Below are 24,176 nucleotides of genomic sequence, written 5' to 3' on the forward strand. Positions count from 1 at the left end.
AAAGTAGCTTGTGACTAGTTTTTATATATTTATTTAGAGAATGAAAGGCTTTCTTCACTTCGCATTGGACATCCTATTTAAAAAATGTAACTTGTAGTATTGCTTTTCTGCGATCTATTCTAAAGAAAGAGAAAAGCGGCTGGTCAGATGTACTTTATATGGGTTTTTATTTTTTATTTTTATTTTTTTTGTTATATGGGCTTTTAAATTGATAATGTGTGGTTTTTTTTTTTTTAATTTAGAAGTAAAATTATTTAAATTAAAATGAGGCCACAGACTTAGCGCTAAATCTTGGTGTGTTTGTGTGTGTGTGTTTTGTTTGGGCCATGGAACACTCAGCAGCATTTCCAACATTCATTTTGATTCCAAAGGCAGCGTGAAAACAGTCCTCTCCCCAAGACATCCTGGCTTTATCACTGAGCTTCCTCCATAGGCATGCCATCTGCCTGGAGGAGTATACGTTCATTCAAGTTCAGACCCAGGAAAGACCTCAGAGATGAAGCAATTCAACCAAACTCTGACCTCCATGTCACACTCCACTTAAAAAATAAACTTAGGCCTAGGGGTGAAGTGGCTTGTTCCGGGTCATGTGGCTGGTCAGAGGCAGAACCAGAATTGTATGGCTACATGCAAACTTTACTCTTCTAACACCCCAACTGTCTCGGCATGCTGTGCTTGGAGTTCAGTATCACAGAGTGACAATATACAAATGCCACATCTTTTCCTCTAAGGCCCCAAAGGCCTCTCATCTGTATTCCTTTGAGAGCCTGCAGGTATTTCCTTACTTATGATTTTAATCCTATTTTGGTCAAATTTTGAAGAATTTAAGAGCTTGTGTTTGGGGCCAGAGTAGGATCTATTATCCTATTATTTCACAAGCTGTGGGACCCTTGGTAAGACAGGTGATTTCTTCAGTCCTCACTTTTCTCATCTAGGAAATGGGATAATAATACAGGTGCACATAAAAAGTGTTTTCAATGCTTCCCGGAGCACAGCAAAGCATTCGGCATTTTTTTTTTTTTTTTGGAAATCCAGCAAGTCCATACTGAAGCTATCCAGCTATGTCCTTGAAAGTTTGAGAAACTGACGTTTAATTCTCTGCAGCCTCTTCCTTCCATCCCTGTGGGGCCTTCTCGACTTCTTTATTGTTCTGGAGGTTGGCAGATACTTGGAGAAGTCAGAGTCACCACAAACTGGTACATGATGGGCACAACAGGTTTTGCTTTTTGGTTCCCAGTTCTCTTCCCCAAGAGATCCGGATTTTTGTATGAGTTGTGAGACACAGAAGTCATTTGGAACATCTTCTGTGACAATGACTTCAAGGACCTTTTTCAACCTAATAAAGGTTGAAAGAACTGGGTTGTCAGTCTCGGTTGGATAACAGACCCCTAAGACAGGTTTTTGGCCACGCGAAGGACCACGGAGAAACAGAAAATATTAGGAAAACGATTTTACAGCTACAGAAACCAAGGCTTTCAGGGGCTGGGATACTCCTCAATCATCCCTTCGGTCACGGGCAGGGCAGGTCCTAAACCCAGGTTCCCTCGTCTGGCTGGGTGCTTTTTCCATCACGCAGCTGCGTCGCCCTAACTCCACCTCTGAAAGTGCTAAGGAAGTTCCCTCCCAGTGCCCACCCAGGCAGGGTGGAGCGAGGCTGCGGCACGGAAAGAACCGGGGAAACGACATCTTCCAGCTCCCAGCACACAGAAACTGCTTTTGCGATCGCGGGCGCTGGGGGAGTCCTGGGGGGTGGGGTTAAGAACCCCAGATCCAGGACGCAGAGACTCCTGGTGTCCCGGAGAGAGAACCCTGGGATTGCCTTCTCGGGGAAGTCACCTTACTTTCTCCTGGGCTGTCTCCCCTCCGTGCAGTGGCTGCCTGGGGTCGTCCGGCTCCGAGGGTTTCCCCCAAATGAGACGGACTGTCCTTGCCCACGGCCGGAGCGGGCCAGTCGCGGCCTCTGCCCTGCCCCTGCGGTTTTCGAAGTGGGATTTTTTCCTTCCCGCCCCCCTCCCTGCCCCGCCGGGAGCGGCGCTAGGTCGTGCCGGCTGTGGTCGCTTTTCCTCCTCCACTCCCACGTCTCTGACTCCAGGGAGTTTCACCCGTCCTCCCTCCTCAGCCCTCACCTTTAAACATTTCCCAAAGCCACTGCACCGAAAGTGCGCGACTTCTCCCGGGCCTGCACACGGAGCTCCTGCCGCCCGGCATTCCTCGGATTCCAGCGCTGTGACGTCCCCAAGGCCGGCGCGCCTCCAGCCCGGGAGCTCGGGCTCCAAGTTTCGGCGCTCCCCCGCGCAGACGCCCCCCCGGCCCCCCCCACCCCCCCCGCTCCCCGGCCGCCCAGCCGCGCGCGCCTCCCGGGCGCATTCCTCCCCGCCCCCGGCCGCGCGCCCCGCGCTCCCTCCGCCTCCGGCCCCCCGCGCCGCCGCCCGGCCCGGGGGTGGGGGAGCCGCGGCCGCCGGCGCCTGCTCCGTCCCCTCCCATCGCACGGCCCCTTCCTCCCTCCTCTCCCGGCCGCTCGCATTTCCTGCCGCCCGGGCTCTCGCGGCCCGGGAAAGTTCTGCCCAACTTTTTCTCCCCCAGGCGAGCGGGCGCGGCGGGCGCAGTCCCGGGGCAGGTTGCCGCGCGGCTTCTCGCTCCGCTGCCGGCCCTCCCGGCTCAGGTCCTCGGGGAGCCGCAGACACCCAGTGGCCGCGGGCGGCCCCTCCTCTCCCAGCTCACCCATCCTCCCGGGCCTCCTGGCCCCGGCCCCCCTCCGGCGGGACAACCCCGTGCTGAGGTGGTTCTCCTTTTCTCCTTGTCGGTGCGCCGGGATCGCAGCGGAAACCTCCCTCCCCTTTCGCCTCCTCCGGCTCCTTCCCTCCGCCCCTCCTCCGCCAGCCACTGGAATCAATTCCTTAGGGAATTGGGGCTCCGCCGCCGCCGCCGCCGCGGAGGACAGCCTTTCCGCGCGGGACTCCAGGGCACCGACGGGGCCATGTAAGCAGGTAAGCGCCGTCTGCGGCGGGGGAGTCGGGCGGGAGGTTGGGGGCCGCCTCGGCGCTCCGGGCGCCCGGCCGAGGACTGGGGCCAACGCTGGCAGCGCCAGCTTGCGATCGGCGGCCCGGGACGCTGGCAGAGCGGCGGGGGCGCGAGGTGGCCGGGCCGCGGGCGCTCTCGGTCCGGGGGGGAGCTGCTCGACGTGAAGCGCACGTCCTGTTTGGGTGGTTAAGGTGGAAGGTGAGCGCTGTCCGGAGAGTTTGCGGGGAAACCCACCCCGCGCCCCCTCCTCCCGGTTCCCCCGTGCTCTTGGGGAACCGAGCGAGGGCCTGGAAAGGGCAGCCGGAGATACCCAAGCGGTGAGGGCAGAGGAGGAGAGAACAGACGTTGCTGCTGTTCCAGCGGGAGAGGAACGCTGCTCCCCGACACCCCTCTTCCCACCGCCTCCCCGCGGGGACAGGATCTTGGGAAGGAGAGAAGTTCTTATGCCCTCCCACTAGGCCCCAGCCATGCCACCAGACTTCTGGCCTTCTTGGCCCTACTTGGGTGGTCGGGCTGGCTCATAGGGAAAACCTGTGACCGCATAATTTCAGAACAGATCTCCACCTCAGACTTTCAGAGTTCTGAGTATTAACGAGTTCTGAGGGTGTTGTTAATACGCCCGTCCTTTCTCCCTGGCATGATCCCTAAATCTGGGTTTTGAATACTTGTTAAGCGGGTTTTACACCTTTTTGAGGGAGTAGTGAGGTAGCGGCGCCCCTACCTAGCATTCCCTTCCACTTCCTTCAGTTCCTGTCACCCCCAACCCCACCTACAATTCAAAGAGATCGTGGGGTTTGCGCTTCAGTCTGTCCAGGAACTGGCTGTTGCAGGCTCTTTGTGAAGGTGAGGAATCTCTAGACTGCAGGCTGAATATACGGTTACAGAGTTCCACCAATGTGTTAATTTCTTAAACTGGATTGGTTCACCCATTCATTCAACAAACCTGGTATTGAGCTTCTACTCTGTGCTAGGAAAACAGGATACAAAGACACTTAAACAAGCTCTAACTGCAGCCTCCTGGAGGAAACCCACAGGCTGATCATGAATTACAGCATAGTGAGGGAGAAGTGCTGTGAGAGGCAGGGAAGGCTTGGTTCTGGAGGTGAGGGGTAAGGTGTGCCCTGAGTTTATAGGGCTAAGGGAGTGCTTACCTGCAGGAGTGATTAGGAGAGTGCATTCCAGGTAGAAGAAACAGCTTGTGCAAAATGAGAGTCATCCAAAAAAAAAAAAAAGAGCTCAAAAAGCTAGCTATTTGGGGTATGATAGATCGATGATAGATAGATACCAGAAATTAAGCTAGAAGCATATTACCCACTTATGAGCACCAGGTGTTTCCAGAGGAGCACAGGTCTCTCTTTTTGGACACACCTCCATGCCTGATGCTGTTTCTACAAGCAGCAGTTGTGTGACCATCGAAATTTTAATTGGCACTAATTGGCCCATGCCTGTTTTCATTAGAATGCACTTGATTCCCTTTGAAAGAGGCACTTGACAGCAGTTGGCCATAATACTGCAGCATTCCAGAACCTCGCATTAAAGTTGCTTATCTTTTGGTGACGGGGTTAAAAGCTTGTGCCGTGGAAATGATAGCCTTAGTGAGTGGGAGCTGCGCAGCGTGATGCTCCTTTGCCTAATCCACATGGGTGGCCACGATGTGCAGAACGAGTCCACGGACGGGTCAGTGTGTTTGTTACTGTTTTTTCTACGTTTAAACGTCGTTATTGCTTTCGTAAGGTTGTGAGGATTACTTTTCCTCCCTCTGAAACTTGATAAAAACAGAATCTCTTGTTGTAGCCTGATGGTCCAGGATTCAGCAGATCCCGCCTAGAAAGGTTCCTTATCAGGCAGAAGCTTTCTGTATGTGGGTTGCCTTTCAAGGGTGCCTCTTCCCCAGGCTGAAGTGGGGTTGTTGTAGTATTCACAGTGGCTGAGTCCTGGCGGAGGTGGCAGAGGTCCAGCCTCCGTGAGCTTCAGGCCAGTACATGGGAGCAGAAAGAGTACAATGTGTGGTGTTTATCTAAGCCCCTACACAAACACCTTCTCTTATCTCAAGAACAGCCCCTTGACAGGAGTTTTATTGGAGGTATAGGCCCTGCATGAGAGGCATGGCTCAAGGGAAGCTCGTTCTGCTAATCCCCCTGCTTACCCAGCTTCCATCATTGGCTTAAACACAGTTATTATTCACACTTTAGTTATTCAGGTTTGTGCATACTGTGTGGGCCGGACAGCTGTCATGGGAAGAGAACAGTTAGACTCTTTTAATATGGAAGAACCTAAAGAATCCAGAGAAAAAGCAGAATTTTTAGGAGAATTTGTGTTTGGCCTGAATGGATGGACCAGGGGTCAAGAACTATGAGGATTTTTTTTTCCCCCCTAATGTCCTCCCTCCTTATTAAGGGTTTCTGTTTTTTGCTCCAGGGAAGCAAACATAAACCCTTTGGTTGCACGGTGTAGCCCACCTGAGTTCCATATGCTTGTTCTTTTTCACCTGCTGTGCTGCATTTGAACTTCTTCGTCACCAAGGGCCTTGTAGAATTTGAACTCATTCTAAGCCTCAGAACTGTGCTGTGCACTTTGTTAGAGATAAGGCCAGGGGAAGAGAGAAGATGAAATACTTAATTAGCCAATTAAATCATTACTGCTTGGGCCGAATCTAAAAGAACGAGGGAAAACAGGTTTTGGTAAAGAGGAGATGAAAACGAATGTTTGAAATAAGACTTTGTGATCTCCCCTTACTGATTTAATTTACCCTGCCCTGTCTGAGCCCGGTGGAGTGCTTCTGGAGCAGGCCAAGCGGGGTGTAGCAAGTTCTGCAACTTTCCTGTGTAGCATTGTGCTGGAGCAGGGGATCCAGCTTTGGGAGTTTGAAATGTAGCTAGGTTTGAATTCCAGCTCCACCACTTTTTCGCTGGGTAATGTTGGACAAACTTTGCAGTCCTTTGGAGTCTCAATTCTCTCATCTACAAAGTGGGGCCCAGGAGCATCTAACTTGCCAGGATATCTGCGGAGAATTCAGTGGAATGCTGTATGTTACCCTCCCGACACAGAGCCTCGCACAGAGTAGGTGTTGGGTCAAGAATGGCTATTTATATGTTTGAGAAGCTATATGTGGCCATGAATGTGCTCTTTGTGTGGGTCATTTTTTTTTTTCCAGCAGCCTAAATTCACATGCATTGCCAACATACACATAAAGCTTTGTCTTTGACCTTTTTTTTTTTTTTTTTTGGTCTGTTGGCTCAAAGCAAACTTGTTGGCTGGCAGTTTTCATGTGGCCCCTCTATAGGAGGAGATTGAGAATTGCATGCTCAGACGGTAGGGAAGCTTGGGGAGGAAAAGCCACTTAGAGAAGGGCAGAGAAGAGGATCCTTTGCCCTGTGCGCCACTTACTGTAACAAGGGTCTGGCGCTAATATAAAGATCCTTGTATTTCTAATGTTGGGATCCAGTTAATTAAAGAATGTTAAGAATAAATCTGTCTGCCTTTAGAAAGAATGCAGAAGGTAGCCAGTCTTCACAAAGGAGTGTCTTTGCAGCCTTGATTTCTTTCCTTCTTTGAAGCCCAAATATAGAGTCAACTGCAACACCTCTAGTGTAATGTCAGCCTCTGGTCTCTTGAACTTTAATGTTGCCTTTCATCTGAGAAGCCTCAAGTATTTGACAAACATTAACTCATTCATCTTCATATCACCCTCCCAACAGGAGGGATTGTTAGAAAAAGGGAACAGCTTGGAAAAAACGTCAGTAGAGCAGGTTCATAGTATGTAAGATGTGTTCTTGAAGAAGAACGGGTTCTTACAGCCAAGAATCCACAATGTGGACTGCATGCAGGCCAGGAGGTCATGATAGTGAGTACCCCTTGGAGAGGTTGGGGGGAGAAAGTATAGGAAAAATGCAGATCTGGCTGCGATTTTTGCACTGGGAGGGTGAGGAAGTCCCTGTTCCCCAGACCAGCCATGCCTTTGCCATATATTATGTACACACTGATTATGAAAATAATCTCTGAATTATTTATAATTCTGAATGGGAGGATATGAGGCAATGCTTGTAGATGAAGATTTAGAGTAGCTGGGGATAAAAGGTAATAGTGACTCCTTGTGGGCTGGGGGTGGTTATACGTCTAAGTTGGACTATAAATGGCAATTAACATTGTTTTAATTTCCTTTCTCTTTTGCTTGTTGATTCTGTATTTCTTGGCTTGGTTTTGTTTTGCTCTCCCGTCAAGCTTTTGTTTGACTTGTCTCGTGGTCCTTGCTCCTGGAAAAAAACATATTGTGACCATTCTTAGATCAATTTCGTGTATAAAGTTTGATACGTGGGTGATTTAGCTTAGTTCCTTAGGGGACTAAATAAGGCCCGGCTCAAGGGTTTTGTCCTGAGCCTGGTCAATTAGCTTGACCCAGAGGCCTATCGCATATCCAGAGATCCTGTAACCCTAGGCAGCCATCCCCATAAATGCTTGATGTTGGGAGGTGTCTGATGAGAAAATGAGAAAGAGATTGGCCGGTGGTGTGGTGTCCTCTGACGAGCAGAACATCTTCTTCGCATTTGTGATGTTTGAAATTTTAGTACTGAACCATATACCTAAATTAGGAAGCTCTATTTCGTGGGCCACTGACTCGATCTAATTTGCCTTACAGATTTTTAGCTCACAGGGAAAACTCCCTCTGTGTTGAAAATTAGCAAAAGTTCCCAATGCTTTATCCTTTGCCTACACTCTACTTAGACTTACTGTCTTCAAGTCTTTGGAAATCCATTTCCTGGGAATTCTTTTCTTCATACTCCTTTGCATTCAAGTAAGGGGGGGCAGTAGCTAAGGCAGTGGATCTGAAACTCTAGTGGGTATCAGAATCACCGAAGGGCTGTTAAAACACAGAGTGCTATTCTCCACGCCCACTCTGGCTTCTGAGTCAGTAGGCTTGGGGTGGGGTTTGGGAATTTGTGTTTCTAAGGAGCTCCCAGGTGATTCTAATAATCCTGGTCCTTGACCAACTACATTTTGAGAATCACAGAGCTAAGGAGTCCATCCGCCTCTGTCCTCAGGCTCTTATGGTAGTCACTTAAGGTTTTTACTACACTGGCTTGAATGATCCTGTTCCTGGTTAGTTTTAGAGCTCAGGAGAGGCCGGGAGTTGCTCACTCACTCAGCCCTCGTCAGGCCCATGAGAGCATGAACGACATGTTTCCATTTCAGTTGATCTGCTTGGTTATCATCGCCAATCCAGACCCCTCTGCTTGGTTCCAAACAGTTGGGTTTATCTGGTATTTCTGTCTGTTTGGGTCTCCAAATTCCGCCTGTCTCAAACTGAGCTCCCTAATTTCTTGCCACAAAATGTGCTGTTTCCATATTTCTTGTCTGAGTCAGTGACCCTGCCATCTGTTGAGTTAGCTGCTGAAACCAGGCACTTGGGGTTCTTTTCAACAAGTCATTCTCAGCACCCCTTAGCTTCTACCTGCAAACGTCAATCACGAAGCCTACCAGTTTTTAGACCCTCTAACATATCTTCAGTTTGCTCCATACCCTCCATCCTCACTGCCTCTTGGGATTGTTCAAGAGCTTCAGAGGCTGCCTATCCTATATTCTTCATCTACTCTTTCCTCTCTCTGAGGTGGGTTTGTTTTTTTTTTAACAGTTTTTCATACTATTTAAATTCTTTTGATTCTTTTTTTTTTTTTTTTTTAAGATTTTATTTATTTATTTGAGAGAGAGAGAATGAGAGAGAGAGCACATGAGAGGGGGGAGGGTCAGAGGGAGGAGCAGACTCCCTGCAGAGCAGGGAGCCCGATGCGGGACTCGATCCCGGGACTCCAGGATCATGACCTGAGCCGAAGGCAGTCGCTTAACCAACTGAGCCACCCAGGCGCCCTAAATTCTTTTGATTCTTATTACCTGTGTGATAAAGCTTCTTTAACCCCTGACTCCCTTCCCATTATCTACTGCTCTCTCTCTCCATGTTAGTGCCCTAACACTTGGTGGTGGTGAATTCTCCTGTCTCTGTTACATTCCCACCCAGACCGACCTGTCCCCTTTGCTACCTGTTTAGCCTCTGCACATTCAACTAAAGCTTCACCTTCCCTGACATTCCTTCCCACCACCAGTTAGGCATTCCTTTCTTTATAGTTCCAAAGCACTTTGCACTTACATGTTGGTGAGCTGTGTCTCATCTTACTATATGTTTATCTCCTTATCTCTTCTACTAAGTTAATAAGCCTTTCCACCAGTAATCACATTGGCTTGGTTCAGAATTAGAATTTCCACCCTGTACGGATGTTGGATGGCAGTAGCCGTGGCTTACATGTATCATTGCTGACTCTATCCCGATGCTTGTAGTGCTTGAAATGCTTTCATTAAATTTTTTAATGACCCTATGAAGTAGGTACAATTACTATTTCTAGTTTTCAAAGAATGGAATGGAGTTTTTATTATTTAGTCTCTAATAGGTTCAGTGCTCTGGGAAAATTACATCATGTTAATGACTGTATGTGATTTTTATTTATTTTTTATTTTATTTTTATTTTTATTTTTTAAAGATTTTATTTATTTATTTGACAGAGAGAGACAGCTAGAAAGGGAACACAAGCAAGGGGAGCGGGTGAGGGAGAAGCAGGCTCCTGGCCGAGCAGGAAGCCCGATGTGGGGCCCGATCCCAGGACCCTGGGATCATGACCTGAGCCGAAGGCAGACGCTTAACAACTGAGCCACCCAGGTGCCCCTGTATGTGATTTTTAAAAATTAAACAGGTATCGGTGCTATTTATTATACACATCTAATTTGTTCACTTAAGGAGATGGATCACATCCCTAAGCTGTTTTCTGAAGTTACTGATACTTTGGTTCTTAGTATTATTTTGCTTTACTTGGGAACTTTTAAAAATGTGATAATTTTTTCCCCTCACTTTTCAAACCTAGGGAACCTTGCAGATCAAGGGAGTGTACATATCACAGAAGGATTAAGTAGTAGGAACATTTGGAGGACAAAGGCATAAGACAAAATTGTTTTTGCAGGTTTAGATACATTGATTAGAATATGGTTAACTTCCTTTCTATGCATTTTGTACCTTATATTAAAGAGGAAGAGGCAGAATTACTCATTCAACCTCTGGGTTACTTTTTTTTTTTTTTTTTTTAAGATTTTATTTATTTATTTGAGAGAGAGAGCACAAGCAGGGGGAGCAGCAGAGGGAGAGGAAAAGCAGACTTCCCACTGAGCAGGGAACCTGAGGTGGGGCTCGATCCCAGGACCCTGAGATCATGACCTGAGCCGAAGACAGCCACTTAACGGACTGAGTCACCCAGGCGCCCCTGGGTTACTAGTTTTTAAAGTGAGAGGGAGACCCTCCATGACACTGTGTCCCAGCAGATTCGCCAGCCTGCCCTTCACCAAGACAGCCTGTTCTGCATATAGGACTATAATAAGCAGCAATGATATCATTGATGTTATCCCCCAAATCACAAGATTGGCTGTTGCCATTATTTTACTTGGGATTAAGGCAGATTTCATGGTCATGAAAGTGAATTTATTATGAATTACGTGTACACACTATACACACTTCATCTTGATATTTAAGGTTCTCCGCAAATAATCCCCCATGTGGCCCTCTGATTTCTTCAGATTTATGTCCCCCAGGGTTCTGCCAAGCTGCAGCTGTTTCCTGAACAGGCCCAATAATTTTTTCCACCTCTAGTTATGCTGTTCCCCTGCCCAGGAATCCTCCCACTCAGCACTGCTTGTCAAAACTGTCCCTTGAGACCCACCTTAAATCCCACCTCTCTGGGCAGCCTTCCCCATTGTCACTCCCTGGTCAGGTCCTCCTGCCCCTTTGCTCCTGGCCCTTACCAGGTTGGGCTTTGTGCCCTGGCCGATCTGCCTCATTACCCTCATCGATGTCGGCCCGGGCCTGTCACCTGCTGCACTTCTGTCCACATCCCGCCTCGGGCTTCACCGGCCATGGTTCATTCAGGTCTACCTCCTCCTTGCCCCACGAACGCCCTCCAAGGCGGAGGCTGCCCCTTCTCTCTTCATTATGACAGTCCTTCAGTGACGACAGCTCTCTCCACACCTTTTTGTCACCTGTCCCACTGCTTCCAGTGTGGAGGCCAGTCTACCCCCACACGACAGAGTCTTGTTTTAAACACATCTGATATTTTCTCTCTCCTGCTCGGGATCTGTCTTGCCACCTTATATTGTTTGGAGACGCCTGTGTCTGTAGTAAAAGTATCAGCAAATGTCAGAAGGATAAACACCCAAATACAGGGGGTGGGTGGGGGAAAGGGGGAGGTGAGGGCTGAGATGTGATGTGGTTTTATTGCTTTTTTTCCCCCAAGCTGGGTGGTGGGAACATACATGTTTACTATATTCTCCTGTAGTCTAAAATACCTAATTTAGGGGCGCCTGGGTGGCCCAGTGGGTTAAGCGTCTGCCTTCCGCTCAGGGCATGATCCCAGGGTCCTGGGATCGAGCCCCGCGTCGGGCTCCCTGCTCCGTGGGGAGTCTGCTTCTCCCTCTCCCTCCTCTCCAACTTGTGCTCTCTCTTTCTCTCTCTCCGAATAAATAAATCTTTAAAAAATAAAATACCTAATATAAAAAACACACAAAATGGCCCACGTTGAAATGCAGACTCCCTAGCGGAGCATTGGAGACTCGCAGGCTCTTGTTCCCACCTAACCTGACTGGCACCCCTGCCTCTCTTAGCTCCCTGTCACCCTTCCGCAAACCTTTCTCACAGTTGAAATCTTGGGCGTCCACTCCTGCTGTTACTCTTCCCTTAAATTCTTTTTCACACCTGGTCACGTAATCCTCTCCGCCTCTGTTTTTTAATGTCTAGTATGATTTTTATGTCTTTTTTTTTTTTTTAAAGATTTTATTTATTTATTTGAGAGAGAGAGAATGAGAGAGAGCACATGAGAGGGGGGAGGGTCAGAGGGAGAAGCAGACTCCCTGCCGAGCAGGGAGCCCAATGTGGGACTCGATCCAGGGACTCCAGGATCATGACCTGAGCCGAAGGCAGTCGCTTAACCAACTGAGCCACCCAGGCGCCCTGATTTTTATGTCTTTGTGGATGTTTTGTCTGACCTGTCCTTGTGATCCTTAGGAGAGTTCATTGTCACTTGATCTGCCTTGCTGTCTTACCTCACCCATTCTTTAGGAATATGCCTCACATTGTGTTCCATTCACTTGTTCCTCTACCTCCCCAAAGTGGTGAGCTCTTCCTGGGTGTGTTTTGTGATTTATTTATCTTTGGGGTCTTGGCACCTGCTGCAGAGTAAGATTGGGGGAATTGTTGAATACTAGAGGTCAGATTAATGTTTTTAATTGAAGTCATGTTTTATTTTATTTAAAAAAATGTTTTATTAAGATATTATTTATTTATTTGACAGAGGGAGACACAGCGAGAGAGGGAACACAAGCAGGGGGAGTGGGAGAGGGAGAAGGAGGCTTCCCGCGGAGCAGGGAGCCCGATGCGGGGCTTGATCCCAGGACCCTGAGATCATGACCTGAGCCGAAGGCAGATGCTTAACGACTGAGCCACCCAGGCGCCCCATGTTTTCTTACTTTAAAGTATTTCTACCTCCCCCCCAAAAAAACAACCTTCAAAACAAATTGAAGGGACTATCTCTTGGACTCAATATCTGAAACGTAGGCTGTAAATGAAATGGATTTACACATGGATTTCCTGAATCAAACCCAGTTGTTTTAACAAGAAATAATTTCTTCCACTTTTCCCATTTGCCTGCTGGTGGTGGGTGATGGTTTGCTGCTTTCAGGTGGTTTCCGTTTTTTTTAGCCCCTGGCCCCTCCCCCATCACCATGGAGCATGGTGGTGGTTTCTGCAGTGGCCTTGCAGGGGGCGTGTTGAGGCTGGGTTTGGAAGGCGATCTGGGCTATGAAGTGGTACCACTTGTTGTAAGGGTGACTTCTGCCATCAACACTTACTTGCTCCGGGATGGAGAAGTGACACCTCCATTTAGAGAAGAGGCAGCTGAGTTTATTTTCAGACGTGTCCCACTGCAGAGCTATAATAACCGTAATGAAGGAGGATTATGCTGTATTAGGTTTATGAAGGGTGTACTAGTCTGTTACCAGGGTCAGTGGTGACAGCTCAAGCCAGCAATTAGGTTTCATTAAAGATTCCAGCAGGCAATTAGCATTCACTTCTGCCCATGAAATCCTGTGATCTATTAAGCATATTCTTTTTCTTTATACATTTTGTAAAATGTGCTTTAGATGATAAAGGTACACATTTTTTTAGACATGCACAAGTTTGCAAATTATCATTTGAAAAATGGGGCAGACTTTTAGGCTCCCTGTGTTTAAATCCGTGAGTGACCCTAACAATCTGGGTAGATTGTCCTGTTTTAGAATCTGTACATTTTTAAATTTATAGATTGTTTTATTCAAAGGCAAGGAATTTCTTATGGACTATGATATAATGATGTGATTTCGGAGGGAAAAATGTGTGACTGATATGACACGAATTAAAACTCGAAAATAATGAGATGACACCTACGGATCTTAATGATATTCTTTAGAAAATTATTGTTTTGCTTAAGTGGCATCTAAAAATAAAGGCTGGAAAGGATGAATTTTGCTCTGCTTCTGCTGAACAGCTGTTTGGTTGTTTTGAAAATGAGGCTTATTTTCCAAGGGCTAGGTTAGGTACAAGTGTGTATTTCATGTCCCTTCATCCTGATGAAAGCATTTAGGCATTTTAGCTTAGCTGCGAATATGAAGTGATGTTTACACTAAGTTATTCAAAGGAATTTCCCCCTCCTCCCTTCTTCCCCCTCCAGTCCTTTCTCTTCCCTTCTTTCTCCCTCCCTGCATAATAAATTGTCTTCATTTGGAGGCTTCTGATGGGTTAATTGCTATATATGTATTCAAGATTGATATATATCAGGGATGATAAAAGGGAGAAATGCACAGCGCACAGCACATTAGGCCAGAAACTCAGTGCAAGATCTGTAAAGAATGTCTGTTTCCCTGGAATAATTAGACTCTCTCCCTATCATGTGATTCTCAATTCATATTACTATTTTTCTCATTTGTAGACTGGTAAAATGATAATAATGGCTGAGCATAGCAGTTTGAAATCTGTGTACGTGAGTGTATTAAAGACTCCAAGAAGTCTTGCAGTAAACAAAAGTGTGTCAAAGCTGAATTCATTTTAGTAGGACCTGTTATTTTTATTTGATTTTATGGGACACATGTAATCTCAAGGGACACTGATATTATATGGAATACTTTCTAGAGAAAGTTTGGTTTAGAAGGTCCCTGGAATAGAGACGTCATGTTTGTTGTCCTTAAGAAACTCAACATAAATTGGAGAGTATAGTGACTTGGATTATTCAGATGGGTATATATTAAAAATCTTCATTTGCAGACCAGACTCACTTTGTTTTTGTTTTGTTTTGTTTTTAATTGGATTTTTCTTGGAAGGGTGGGGAGCACATAAGAGCAAATTTAAGGGGCGCCTGGGTGGCTCAGTTGGTTAAGCGGCTGTCTTTGGTTCAGGTCATTGTCCTGCGGTCCTGGGATCGACCTGCATTGGGCTCCCTGCTCAGCAGGGAGTCTGCTTCTCCCTCTGCCCCCCCCCCCCACTTATGCTCTCTCTCTCTCTCACTCGCGCGCTCTCTCTCTCTCACTCGCGCGCTCTCTCTCTCTCACTCGCGCGCTCTCTCTCTCAAATAAAGAAAATCTTAATAAAATAAAATAACTCAAAAAATAGGAAGAGCAAGTTTAAAACAAAATATCAGGAACCTTCACAAAACTGACTTTCTGGGAAAGTTTTAGGGACAGTAAACATTTCATCTAATTTTATGTATTTATACAGTGAAGAGTAATATTCAGATTACATTTGTGGCATGACAGGAACCTCATCCTTCAAAGAAAGATTTAGGCACATTCAGTAGTCCGATCTCATTGAGGCCAGAAGCTGTGGTTAATATAGGCACTCCTAAAAAACCTTGGTTCTCCAAATTCTGGCGATCAGCCGCCCTCCCCTCCTCCCCCTTGCTTATGCTACTGCCAAGAAGAAAGGAGGCGGGCTAACGAGGTAGCAAACCATTGAGGGCTTTAGAAATGTCACTGCAATCATTTTATTAATAGCTGCCGCTGTTTAAGTTATTTTGTGTAACTGGGCATTTTTAACACAGGCATTGTGACTATAACATGAACAGTTTTCCCTCTACTGTGGCCCCTTTATTACCTCAAGCTAATTTGCTCCATATCCCCCTCATCAATGTTTCCTACCCCCATTTCTGACCTTTGACAAAGCAGAGCTTTATGTATGGAAACTCCTTTCCCTCTACAACCTTTAAACTCATAACGATCTTATGAAAGAGAGGTTATTTTTATCCATAGCTTATCCCCGGGAAATAAGAGAGTTGAAGAGGTTATTGGTGAAAGTCTTGTTGCAGCTAGTCAGTGGAGGAAGTGGGATTTGAACCCATTCTCTCTGACCCCATGGCTCAAGTGCTTAATGCAACATGAGGCCCAGACGTCTATGCAGGTCCGCAACACCTGCGCTTCCTCCCTTCCTCCTCCTTTCTTTCCTTTCGTCCATCCATTGGTTTCTTTAATAAATGGCTTTTGATGTTTTTGAAGACGGGGGGGATGTCTTTCTGTGGTCGGAATCTTGAAAGTAACAAGCAGCTAACAGTGTAGCTGCTGGCCACATATGACCGTTTGGTGTTTGAAGTGTGCCCCATTTGAGTTCAGGCATGCTATAGGTATCAAATACTATCAGACCTAGCAGACTTCCTACAAAAAAAAAAGAAAATGTAAAAAGAATGGAATATTTTTAAATTGATTACATGTTGAAATAATATTTTGGATATATTGAGTCGAATAAAGTCTATTATTAAAATTAACTTCTTCTGTTTTGCTTTTTAATATGACCACTAGAAAATTAAAAATTACCTATGTGGCTTGCATTTGTGGTCCACATTATATTTCTTTCGGGGCAGCACTATTACAGATGGTTATCAGACTATTCCTGGGAGCCCTGGTTCAGAGGGATGCCTCAGAGCATTGGGGACCGGTGGATAGAGACAAGAATTAACAATAGTTATTGGTGATGGTAAGAAGCAAGCTTGATGACACCTTAGATGACCACCAGACAGAGACCAATATTAGCTGGCATTTATTTACTACTTAGGGTGTGCAAGTACTTTGTCAAGCACTTTAGTGGATTATGGTTTTGATCCTTACAACAACTCTGAAGTAAGTACTCGCACAGACTTATTTTGTTAGATGAGAAAACCAGGGCTTAGAAAGGCTAAGGCACAGGATCCTACAACTAGTAAATACTAGTTTACTGTGTAACACCACTGGCATGCAAATACTAGTAAATGATGGAGCTGAGTGTCAGATCTGGGTGTGAATCCAGAGCATGTACTTGTAACCACTCTGCATCACTGCCTCCCAAAGGCAAAAGAGAAAACATTACCTAGAATGGATCCATAGCAGTGCTTTATTGTCTGTGGGGTGGGGGTGGGGGCACACATTCTCCTGCACTGGCAGATGTCATCTCTCTTAGGGAATATAGTACAACAATTGATGTTCCTGAGAATGGCCTCAAGTTAGCAAGAAATGGTGAAATTATGCCTGATATGATATACTTCATTTACTAGTCCAAGGTTGCCTTAGTTAGGAAATATTGACCAGAAATTGATTTTAGAAACTTTAAGGGCGCCTGGGTGGCTCATTCGGTTAAGCATTCGACTCTTGATTCTGGTCAGGTTATGATCTCAGGGTCCTGAGATCAAGCTCCGCGTCAGGCTCTGCGCTGAGTGTGGAGCCTGCTTGAGATTCTTTCTCTCTGGGCGCCTCTGTCCCTGCCCCACTCACATGTGTGTGTGTGCGCACACGCGCTCTCTCTCTCAAAAAAAAAAAAAAAAAAAAAACCCGCAACCCGATACTTAAAGCACACTTCAGATTGCTTTTTCTTTTTTTTTTATTGTTATGTTAATCCCCATACATTACATCATTAGTTTTAGATGTAGTGTTCCATGATTCATTGTTTGTGCATAACACCCAGTGCTCCATGCAGAACGTGCCCTCCTCAATACCCATCACCAGGCTAACCCATCCTCCCACCCCCCTCCCCTCTAGAACCCTGTTTGTTTTTCAGAGTCCATCATCTCTCATAGTTCGTCTACCCCTCCGATTTCCCCCCCTTCATTCTTCCCCTCCTGCTATCTTTTTTTTTTTTCCTTAACATATATTGCATTATTTGTTTCAGAGGTACAGATCTGAGATTCAACAGTCTTGCACAATTCACAGCGCTTACCAGAGCACATACCCTCCCCAGTGTCTATCACCCAGTCACCCCATCCCTCCCACCCCACCCCCCACTCCAGCAACCCTCCATTTGTTTCCTGAGATTAAGAATTCCTCATATCAGTGAGGTCATATGATACATGTCTTTCTCTGATTGACTTATTTCGCTCAGCATAATACCCTCCAGTTCCATCCACGTCGTTGCAAATGGCAAGATCTCATTCCTTTTGATGGCTGCATAATATTCCATTGCATATCTATACCACATCTTCTTTATCCATTCATCTGTCGATGGACATCTTGGCTCTTTCCACAGTTTGGCTATTGTGGACATTGCTGCTATAAACATCGGGGTGCACGTACCCTTTCGGATCCCTACTTTTGTATCTTTGGGGTAAATACCCAGTAGTGCAATTGCTGGATCTATGGTAGCTCTATTTTCACTTTTTGAGGAACCTCCATACTGTTTTCCAGAGTGGTTGCACCAGCTTGCATTCCCACCAACAGTGTAGGAGGGTTCCCCTCTCTCCGCATCCCCGCCAACATCTGTCATTTCCTGACTTGTTAATTTTAGCCATTCTGACTGGTGTGAGGTGGTATCTCATTGAGGTTTTGATTTGGATTTCCCTGATGCCGAGCGATATTGAGCTCTTTTTCATGTGTCTGTTGGCCATTTGGATGTCTTCTTTGGAAAAATGTCTGTTCATGTCTTCTGCCCATTTCTTGATTGGATTCTTTGTTCTTTGGGTGTTGACTTTGATAAGTTCTTTATAGATTTTGGATACTAGCCGTTTATCTGATATGTCATTTGCAAATATCTTCTCCCATTCTGTCAGTTGTCTTTTGGTTTTGTTGACTGTTTGCTTTGCAAAAGCTTTTTATCTTGATGAAGTCCCAAGAGTTCATTTCTGCCCTTGCTTCCCTTGCCTTTGGCGATGTTTCTAGGAAGAAGTTGCTGCGGCTGAGGTCGAAGAGGTTGCTGCCTGTGTTCTCCTCTAGGATTTTGATGGACTCCTGTCTCACATTGAGGTCTTTCAACCATTTGGAGTCTATTTTTGTGTGTGGTGTAAGGAAATGGTCCAGTTTCATTCTTCTGCATGTGGCTATCCAATTTTCCCAACACCATTTGTTGAAGAGACTGTCTTTTTTCCATTGGACATTCTTTCCTGCTTTGTCAAAGATGAGTTGACCATAGAGTTGAGGGTCCATTTCTGGGCTCTCTATTCTGTTCCATTGATCTATGTGTCTGTTTTTGTGCCAGTACTATATACTGTCTTGATGATGACAGCTTTGTAATAGAGCTGGAAGTCCGGAATTGTGATGCCGCCAGCTTTGCTTTTCTTTTTCAACATTCCTCTGGCTATTCGGGGTCTTTTCTGGTTCCATACAAATTTTAGGATTATTTGTTCCATTTCTTTGAAAAAAGTGGATGGTATTTTGATGGGGATTGCATTGAATGTGTAGATTGCTCTAGGTAGCATTGACATCTTCACAATATTTGTTCTTCCAATCCATGAGCATGGAACGTTTTTCCATTTCTTTGTGTCTTCCTCAATTTCTTTCATGAGTATTTTATAGTTTTCTGAGTACAGATCCTTTGCCTCTTTGGTTAGATTTATGCCTAGGTATCTTATGGTTTTGGGTGCAATTGTAAATGGGATCGACTCCTTAATTTCTCTTTCTTCTGTCTTGGTGGTGTATAGGAATGCCACTGACTTCTGTGCATTGATTTTATATCCTGCCACTTGACTGAATTCCTGTATGAGTTCTAGCAGTTTTGGGGTGGAGTCTTTTGGGTTTTCCACATAAAGTATCATATCATCTGCAAAGAGTGAGAGTTTGACTTCTTTGCCAATTTGGATGCCTTTGATTTCTTTTTGTTGTCTGATTGCTGTGGCTAGGACTTCTAATACTATGTTGAATAGCAATGGTGATAGGGGACATCCCTGCCGCGTTCCTGACCTTAGGGGGAAAGCTCTCAGTTTTTCCCCATTGAGAATGATATTCGCTGTAGGTTTTTCATAGGTGGCTTTTATGATATTGAGGTATGTACCCTCTATGCCTATACTCTGAAGAGTTTTGATCAAGAAAGGATGCTGTACTTTGTCAAATGCTTTTTCTGCATCTATTGAGAGGATCATATGATTCTTGTTCTTTCTTTTGTTAATGTATTGTATCACATTGATTGATTTGCAGATGTTGAACCAACCTTGCAGCCCAGGGATAAATCCCACTTGGTCGTGGTGAATAATCCTTTTAATGTACTGTTGGATCCTATTGGCTAGTATTTTGGTGAGAATTTTTGCATCCATGTTCATCAGGGATATTGGTCTGTAATTCTCCTTTTTGATGGGGTCTTTGTCTGGTTTTGGGATCAAGGTAATGGTGGCCTCATAAAATGAGTTTGGAAGTTTTCCTTCCATTTCTATTTTTTGGAACGGTTTCAGAAGAATAGGTATTAATTCTTCTTGAAATGTTTGGTAGAATTCCCCTGGGAAGCCATCTGGCCCTGGGCTTTTGTGTTTTGGGAGATTTTTGATGACTGCTTCAATTTCCTTAGTGGTTATAGGTCTGTTCAGGTTTTCTATTTTTTCCTGTTTCAGTTTTGGTAGTTGATACATCTCTAGGAATGCATCCATTTCTTCCAGGTTATCTAATTTGCTGGCATAGAGTTGCTCATAATATGTTCTTATAATTGTTTATATTTCTTTGGTGTTGGTTGTGATCTCTCCTCTTTCATTCATGATTTTGTTGATTTGGGTCCTTTCTCTTTTCTTTTTGATAAGTCTGGCCAGGGGTTTATCAATCTTGTTAATTCTTTCAAAGAACCAGCTCCTAGTTTCGTTGACCTGTTCTACTGTTCTTTTGGTTTCTATTTCATTGATTTCTGCTCTGGTCTTTATTATTTCTCTTCTCCTGGTGGGTTTAGGCTTTATTTGCTGTTCTTTCTCCAGCTCCTTTAGGTGTAGGGTTAGGTTGTGTACTTGAGACCTTTCTTGTTTCTTGAGAAAGGCTTGTATTGCTCTATACTTTCCTCTTAGGACTGCCTTTGATGCATCCCAAAGATTTTGAACAGTTGTGTTTTCATTTTCATTGGTTTCCATGAATTTTTTTAATTCTTCTTTAATTTCCTGGTTGACCCATTCATTCTTCAGTAGGATGCTCTTTAGCCCCCATGTATTTGAGTTCTTTCCGACTTTCCTCTTGTGATTGAGTTCTAGTTTCAAAGCATTGTGGTCTGAAAATAGGCAGGGAATGATCCCAGTCTTTTGGTACCGGTTGAGACCTGATTTATGACCTAGGATGTGATGGATTCTGGAGAATGTTCCATGGGCACTAGAGAAGAATGTGTATTCTGTTGCTTTGGGATGGAATGTTCTGAATATGTCTGTGAAGTCCATTTGGTCCAGTGTGTCATTTAAAGTCTTTATTTCCTTGTTGATCTTTGCTTAGACGATCTGTCCATTTCAGTGAGGGGGGTGTTAAAGTCCCCCACTATTATTGTATTGTTGTCGATGTGTTTCTTTGCTTTTGTTATTAATTGCCTTATATAATTGGCTGCTCCCATGTTAGGGGCATAGATATTTACAATTGTTAGATCTTCTTGTTGGATAGACCCTTTAAGTAGGATATAGTGTCCTTCCTCATCTCTTATTACAGTCTTTGGTTTAAAATCTAATTTGTCTGATATAAGGATTGCCACCCCAGCTTTCTTTTGGTGTCCATTAGCATGGTAAATGGTTTTCCACCCCGTCACTTTCAATCTGGGGGTGTCTTTGGGTCTAAAATGAGTCTCTTGCAGACAGCATATCGATGGGTCTTGTTTTTTAATCCAATCTGATAGCCTGTGTCTTTTGATTGGGGCATTTAGCCCATTTACATTCAGGGTAACTATTGAAAGATACGAATTTAGTGCCATTGTATTGCCTGTAAGGTGACTGTTACTGTATATTGTCTGTGTTCCTTTCTGGTCTATGTTGCTTTCAGGCTCTCTCTTTGCTTAGAGGACCCCTTTCAATATTTCTTGTAGGGCTGGTTTCATGTTTGCAAATTCCTTTAGTTTTTGTTTGTCCTGGAAGCTTTTTATCTCTCCTTCTATTTTCAATGACAGCGTAGCTGGATATAGTATTCTTGGCTGCATATTTTTCTCATTTAGTGCTCTGAATATATCCTGCCAGTCCTTTCTGGCCTGCCAGGTCTCTGTGGATAGGTCTGTTGCCAATCTAATGTTTTTACCATTGTAGGTTACATATCTCTTCTCCCAAGCTGCTTTCAGGATTTTCTCTTTGTCTCTGAGACTCGTAAGTTTTACTATTAGATGTCGGGGTGTTGACCTATTTTTATTGATTTTGAGAGGGGTTCTCTGTGCCTCCTGGATTTTGATGCCTGTTTCCTTCCCCAAATTAGGGAAGTTCTCTGCTATAATTTGCTCCGTTATACCTTCTGCCCCTCTCTCTCTTTCTTCTTCTTCTGGGATCCCAATTATTCTAATGTTGTTTCGTCTTATGGTATCACTTATCTCTCAAATTCTGCCCTCCAGTAGTTGTTTATCTCTCTTTTTCTCAGCTTCTTTATTTTCCATCATTTCATCTTCTATCTCACTGATTCTCTCTTCTGCCTCATATATCCTAGCAGTTAGCGCCCCCATATTTGATTGCACCTCATTAATAGCCTTTCTGATTTCTACTTGGTTAGATTTTAGTTCTTTTATTTCTCCAGAAAGGGTTTCTCTAATAACTTCCATGCTTTTTTCAAGCCCAGCTAGTATCTTTAAAGTGATGATTCTGAACTCTAGATCTGACATTGTACTAATGTCCGTATTGAGTAGGTCCCTGGCAGTCGGTATTACCTCTTGTTCTTTTTGTTGAGGTGATTTTTTCCGTCTTGTCATTTTGTCCAGAGGAGAATAGATTGAGAGAACAAACTGCTAACAGGGTAACAACGTTCCCAGAAAATATACTCTAAACAAATCAGAAAAGACCTGAAGCAGTGGGAAAAGAAAGGGAAAGAGAGCAAAAAGAAAAAGAAAAAAAAAAAAAGGAAAAGAAAAAGATAAAGATAAAAACAAACAAAAACAGAAAAAAACAAAAAAAAAAACAGAATGTGATCAGATATGATCAGGCTGGTATATAGATCAGTGCCACACACTAGATTTTGGGTGTATTTGATCTGTTAGAAGAAAGTGCCTCCCAAAATTGTAAAGAAGGAAAAACTTATATATGTACAAAAATAAGGGTTGATATGATGAAGGGATGGAATATGACTGTAAAGATGGAAATTATAAAAAATTTTATAAAAGGAATTGATAAGTTGTTTGAAAAAAGAAAGAAGAGGATTTAAAAAAAAAAAAGGAGAGAATGTGATCAGCCTGGGGAGTAAAAAAAACCATACAGTAGAGATTTAGGGTATATTTTGATCTGTTAGAAGAAACTATCTCAAAATTTTAAAGAGAGAACAACTTATATATATATGCCAAAAATACGGGTAACTACTATGAAGGGATAGAATATGACTCTAAAAATGAAAAATAAAAATGTTTTTTTTAAAAAAGGGATTGATAAGATGTTGGTTGAAAAAGGGAAAAAGAAAAATTCAAAAAAAAAAAAGTTAATTTTTTTTTTAACTTTGAAAGACTAAAGAATCATGGTAAAAAAGCCATGAATTCTGTGTGCATTACTCCCCTAGCGCTGGAGTTCTGCCGTTCTCATTGATCGGTAAACTTGGTCTTGGCTGGCTGTTCTCGCTGATCTTCTGGGGGAGGGGCCTGTTGCCGTGGTTCCCAAATGTCTTTGCCAGAGACGGAATTGCCCCACCCTTGCCTGGTCCGGACTAAGTAATCTGCTCGGGTTTGCTCTCAGGAGCTTTTGTTCCTTGCAAGCTTTCCGTACAGCTTTGGAGGCAGAGAGTGAAAATGGCGGCCTCCCAATCTCCACCCCGGAGGAGCCGAGAACTCGGGGGCCCACTCCTCAGTGCGCCCCCAGAGAAAAGCAGTCAGTCACTCCCGTCTCCCCGGTCTCCGGCCACACTCCGTGTTCACCCGGCCTGTGACCGCGCGTTTCTATCTCTGGCGCACGACCCCGTGTGGAGTCTCCAAACCCAGCAGATCCCCGCGGTGCGCTCCCGCACCTCTCCTCCCAGGGGAAGAAGGGGAGTCTCCCCGGATCTGCCGCTTGTTGGGTCCCTGCTGGAGGAGCAGGGGCCCGACTGTGCCGCGGATCATGGTTTATGGCAACCCCGAGCTGAGAGCCCGCGCCTGGGTTCTGTCCCTGCAGCCGGCTTCCCTGCTCCGATACCTGGGAGCTGTGCCTCACTCAGGCACCCCCGGTCTTTCTGTGACCCCGAGGGTCCTGAGACCACACTGTTCCGCGAGGGTTCCGTCTCCCCCCCCCCCCCCCCCCAGCTTAGCCACCGGAGTGACGTCCCTCAGCGGAGCATACTTCTAAAAGTTCCAATTTTATGCTCCATGGTTCTATCACTTGCCAGAAGTGGCCGATGGAGGCCCCTCCCCCGCTGTCCATCCTCCTGAATATCGCCTCGGATTCACTTCTCCGCACGTCCTACCTTCCAGAAAGTGGTCGCTTTTCTGTTCAGAGAGTTGCTGCTATTCTTTTCTTCGATCTCCTGTTGAGTTCCTAGGTGTTCAGATTGGTTTGATTCCTATCCAGCTGAATTCCTGAGAGGAGACGAAATCCAGGTCTCCTGCTCCTCTGCCATCTTGCTCTGCCCCCTGTTCCAGATTGCTTTTTAACTGGGAGTCATTGATGTATTTCGTAGCAAGTGCAGGTTTTGTAAATATAAGCATTAAATCTCTCTCCCCTCAAAATAACTACAACTTTAAAAAACATGGTAAAAGTCTACCCACCAGATCTATTTCCAGC

At 45.1% G+C, this 24,176-nt stretch overlaps 2 protein-coding genes across 2 annotated transcripts in view; one reads left to right on the forward strand and one right to left on the reverse strand.

The window, feature by feature from the left end:
• The window catches only part of CENPF (centromere protein F), a 101,517-nt gene extending 99,216 nt beyond the window's left edge, over positions 1-2,301 (reverse strand). Inside the window, exon 1 of the mRNA XM_036099982.2 lies at positions 2,127-2,301. The gene's annotated coding sequence lies outside the window, so the exon portion shown is untranslated. The remainder of the gene's footprint in view (positions 1-2,126) is intronic.
• Positions 2,302-2,839: 538 nt separating this feature from the next.
• PTPN14 (protein tyrosine phosphatase non-receptor type 14) overlaps positions 2,840-24,176 on the forward strand; it is a 183,425-nt gene continuing 162,088 nt past the window's right edge. Inside the window, exon 1 of the mRNA XM_078078112.1 lies at positions 2,840-2,987. The gene's annotated coding sequence lies outside the window, so the exon portion shown is untranslated. The remainder of the gene's footprint in view (positions 2,988-24,176) is intronic.

Source organism: Halichoerus grypus, chromosome 7 (assembly GCF_964656455.1).
Source record: "Halichoerus grypus chromosome 7, mHalGry1.hap1.1, whole genome shotgun sequence".
Classification (NCBI taxonomy): Eukaryota; Metazoa; Chordata; class Mammalia; order Carnivora; family Phocidae; genus Halichoerus; species Halichoerus grypus.